The sequence below is a fragment of the Macrobrachium nipponense genome, chromosome 47 (assembly GCF_015104395.2).
Source record: "Macrobrachium nipponense isolate FS-2020 chromosome 47, ASM1510439v2, whole genome shotgun sequence".
Lineage (NCBI taxonomy): Eukaryota > Metazoa > Arthropoda > Malacostraca > Decapoda > Palaemonidae > Macrobrachium > Macrobrachium nipponense.
The window spans coordinates 35,267,807-35,272,806 of NC_087222.1; the positions used below are offsets into that span (position 1 = coordinate 35,267,807).

Here is a 5,000-nt window from a genome sequence, read left to right on the forward strand (position 1 = left end):
CCGTGGCTGGTACCGACGGCCGCCGGGTGGGGGACCCCTTCCTCGCCTCAACCCACCGTTATGGGAGAGGCAGACCTGACGCTCCTCGCTAGCTGGCAGGACCAGCCGTGCGTGGTAGGGGGCTGATGACTGATCGTCCAACACCCTGCGGTGTACGGGCGGTCTCGAGCAGCAGGCCTAGCCTTACCGCTCGCCTGGGGCGATTGGCTCGGCTGAGAAGTTCGAGAACGTCGAGGACCGATCTCTAGCGTCAGGCGAGCTGCCGCTGGTCACCGTCTCCGCCCGGTCCCATCGGGAGCGGCGGACGGGTGACCTGCTAGGCTCTGTGTCGCGTCGAGATCCGGCCAGCGTCCTCTCGGCGCGTCGAGTCGCTGGTACCAGCCGTGGCTGGTACCAGCGGCCGCGGGGACTCCTTCCTCGCCCTCAACCCGTGGCTGATCAGCGACCGTCACGTTAGCCCGAGCAGCCAGTTGATCGCTGCGAGAGCGTCCACTGGCCTGGCGAGAGTCGTGTGCACGACTCTCGCCAGTCTTCTGCTCCGCGCCGCTGTCTTGACGCGAGCGAGCTCGGGCGTCAAAACTTTGGCTGGACGGTCTTCTTGGAAGAGCGTCCACTCGGTGCTTCTCGCGAAACGAGAAGCGGCCGAGACGGAACCTGGTTTAGCGGCAGACCCGCTAGCACCAGGTGAGGACGCACCAGCCGAGGCTGGTGCCCTCTGGTCCCCGTCGACTTCTTCTTTGCAGAAGAAGCGACGGGCCACCTTCCGAAGGAACAGGAGGACCAGCAGAAGAGCTGCCCAGCTCGCCTGAGCGAGCCGGGCCCTTAGAAGATCCCGAAGGAGTCTTCTTAGGGGGAAAGGAGGCAACCTTCTTCTTCTTGGCTGTTTGGCCTTAGAAGTCGAAGGGGAAGGAGAGGCAGCGGACGACGACATCTTTCTTCGCCAGGCTCCGCAGGACAGACGTCAGGTCTTCCATCCAGGAGGGAGCCGGGGCAGTTGCCGAAGCAACAGGGCCGACCTGCACCTGTCCGGAAAGACCTGAGACTGTGACAGCATCACCAACAGCAGGAACAACAGGAACAGGTCCAGGAACAGCAGGAACATCTGAAAAAGTGAATGAGCAGCAGGCACTGATCTGAAAGGGAATGAGCGGCGGTGGGACAGCAACAGGCACGGCAGGTACCACAGGAGAGACAGGCATCCTGTCGGCAGCTACCGTCATCCTCGGCACTGGCGGCAGGTCCAGGGGGGGGGGGGTACTCTTTGGGCAGCGGCAGTCCGGGGTCGGCAATACAAAGAACCCAGGTGGCGGTGGCACCGTCCTGATTGCACGCAGGAATTGGTTCTGGATTGCAGCCGTGGGTGTTACCGACATGACATGTGGTGTGACACCAGGTGCGGTGACATCTCATATGCTGGTGTCGAGATTGTGGTTGTTGTAGTGGTTACCGTATCATGAGTGACCACTGCCGACCCCGCCAACCGCTGAATCAACCCCTGCAGTCCCAGCGACTCCCCACACCTGTCCCAGGTCGTCCTCGCTGATGGCAAACCTGCGGAAGCAACAGTCGGGTTAATTAGAGAGGCTTCCTCGCGCCTGGGGGGAGAGAACCCCACCCAGAGCGGACGGAAGACCCCGAGTACAACTGGAACGTCCGTTACCAAAGGAGTCACTGGACTTTCCGATGACTTCTTGTGTCCTCGTACAGCACCCACTGCGCCTCTGACGAATGCATACACGTTACACAGGGCTCGTTGCGGGAGCACTCTCGCCCCCGACAACGAGTACAAACCTCGTGAGGATCTACATCTACATCCAAGGTCGTCTCCAACGGATGTAGCACCTGCGGTAACATAGATAGATTAGTAAGAGGGGTTCCCTCACGCACGGGGGGAAGACATGCCCCACCCCGAACGCAAGAAGACCCCAAATACAAAATACAATGAAGAAGCTGAGCGGGGGGCATGGAAGGAAGACGAAGAATCGGCTACAACTTCCTGGCAGACCTTCGCTTCCCCCACCCCCGCACAGCAGTGAAAAGTAATATGAAAATGAAAACAGAATACTGCCCTTGCGATTCACTTCATAGAACTTAAAGGAGAAAAGATCAATTCCCGGGTAAGAACGGAAACTTGATCTAATAATATGATGCTATCATAAAATATATATGAAATGAAACAAACATACTGCACTTGCGATTTCATTTCACATAAAAAAAAAAAAACGTAAGGATCAATTCCCGGGTAAGAACGAAAATTGATCCAGATTAAATTCATGCAATCAATAAATGAAAATGAAAAGAATATTGCAATTGCGAATCCACTTTCATTGCATTCTATATACAAAGTTAAAAGTTCGTGCCGAGCGCAATCACACTCTCGGTAACGAACGCACAGGGACAAAAATATAATGAAAAAAGTACTTACATTTTTCAATTACACCCTTTCGCCCAAATACATGACTCGGCGCGAGCGCGCCCGCCCTCGGCACCGAGACATAATTCAAGGGTTCATAATTAAGTAATGAAAATGAAAACAGTGTACTTACAGTTTCATTTTCAAGTCAAAACAAAACTATTAGTAGAAAACACAATATAAACAAAGCATACGACGATGAAGCGGGCAGAGAGCGATGACGAACACGTCCTTCACACCCGCGCGGCCGAAAGCAAAAGTGATTTGTTTACCTCCCAGTCGCGCGGCGCGCGACGATCGGACAAGCAGTTAACTACGTTCTCACCCCTTGTTCGAAGCTTACGACGTTCAGCTGCCGCTAGCTACTTCCTATTGTTAAAGGACCGAGGGTTTGTATTACGTATCGGAACAAATGAGTATTGCTACAATAAAAAATAATATATGAAAATGAAAAAGAATACTGTACTTGCGATTCCACTTTCATACTGAATAAGTTTCCGTGCCGAGCGCATTCGTTCGGCAACGGGCATACAGGTCAAAAAAATATAAATGAAAAGAGCACTTACTTACGATTTTCATCTACACATTTCCACCCAATATACGCTCGGAGCGAGCGCTCCCGCCCTCGGCACCGAGATACACAATACGAGGATCATTCTGGGAAAATGAATTCCCGCAATTACGCCCTTCAGTCCCGGCACTCGGGTAATCGGAGGCGTTGTGAAGCCAAGATCCTTTAATTCACAATTGAATTCAATGAAATGATTGTACTTACAATTCAGTTTCACTAGATACATAGAAAAAGAAAAACACAATCATGCGAAAGCAAACGACGATGAAGCGGGCAGAGAGCGATGATACACGTCCACACGCCAGCAGGCCGAAAGCAAAAGTGATTTGTTTACCTCCCAGTCGCGCGCGCGCGCGCGTCGGACAAGCAGTTAACTACCGAACCCCTTGTTCGAAAGCTTACGACCTATCCAGCTGCCGCTAGTACCTTCCTATTGTAAAAGGACCGAAGGTTGTATGCCGTGTCGGAACAAATCGTGTTTCGATTGTTGTGATAAAAGTGCTCCAGCATCTGTGGGTACAAGTGGTGTGCGGATTTTATCACAGGAAAATGGAAAGTTGTTGACACAAGCGACTCCGTAAACATCAAGATGGCGTCAATCTTCGAAACATTTTTAGTTGTAAGTAAAAATTTCTAAAAGCTTTTTTGGTGAGATTTCCACTGCCGTGGGCGCCATTTTCAGTACCCTCTGTTTAAATCTTAAAATTTGGCCTTAATTTCTAACTTTGGAGAAAATACTTACTTCGAAAGGAGAGTAGAGGTCTTTAGCTCCGTTTCTCACCAACAACAAGTCGCGACTGATGCCCATCTCCGGTGTCAGGACGCGTTATAATGTACTTTTTCGGAGGGTGGCAAACGTTGATTGTAGGTGGCCTGTTTGGCCTGCTGTGATGTTTTACCCTATATACGCTAACATTGTTCAAATGAGTGCTGGGAAGGCTGGGAAAGATGGTTGTTGTCACTGATCAGAACCTGTACATCCACACGTTAGCCGCCATATTGGATTTCAAAACTGCCTTGAAAACATATTTTACGAAGAGCATCACATGCTTATTTTAGGTAGTTTGTATGGGGCTTTTGTATATCACATTATGTTGACAAAACTTAGATCTTTTGAATGGTATGCTTGGAGTTGTAATTGTGGGTAGTTTATCGTTTACCGGGCCGCACGCCACCCAAATCCATCCGCCACGGTAACTAGTCCCTACGACCCCGACCTCTCATGACCTAAACACTCGAAACATGGCGCGAACATTTAAAAAAGGCAATGGGTCTTCTATAACACCCCGCCCAGCCCCCATTTAGGTAAATATCGAGTGAATAAGACCTGTCCACCGTGATAAGGGTTGGTAGTCGCTGGTGTTTACCCCTATGCTTAGAGTTGTAATTGAATTCTTGTTTCACCAATTAAATAGCCTATCAATTGAATGAGACCCGGCCAGCGTGATGATGGTGGATCGTCCGTGATTGTTTACCCTAGGTAACCCTACCCCACTATGTTAATTGTACGGCAGGAAGTCTGAAATTGACGCATGCGCAATTCTCAGCCGTACCAATATCTATGGCGATCAGTATACGGCTGCCATACCAATATCCTGTACCTCTAAACAAAAATGGGACCCAATACACTGCCTTGGGGTACCCAACTTTCCTCATTTTAATGAGGAATTTCGAGCCTTTGTCCAGTGATAACCCAGTAATACCTCGCAATAATTTAGGCTAATTATGATGATACTTAAGAGTCCAACGTCGCCCCATTTAATTAATAATGATAATTCGGACGTACTCCTAAAGGTGACCTTCTGAGACCCGTCCCACCCTGACGTACCTACTACCTACCTATTTAACCTTATCTACGCTAAAAAAAATAACCATATTCTCCCTCAAACCCGCTTGAAATAACCACCGGCACCTACCGTTCGAAATTCTGGGCGACCTGCGGGTCATCTTGTCCGAATTCAGTGGGAAATTGGAAGGTCGGAAGAAATGGCAAAGTTTAGAGGCCAAAACATGATT

The 5,000-nt window shown here is 50.1% G+C and overlaps 1 protein-coding gene across 1 annotated transcript in view; it reads right to left on the minus strand.

Moving 5' to 3' along the window:
- Positions 1-5,000, minus strand: part of LOC135204894 (DNA damage-binding protein 1-like) — a 61,795-nt gene that overhangs the window by 5,658 nt on the left and 51,137 nt on the right.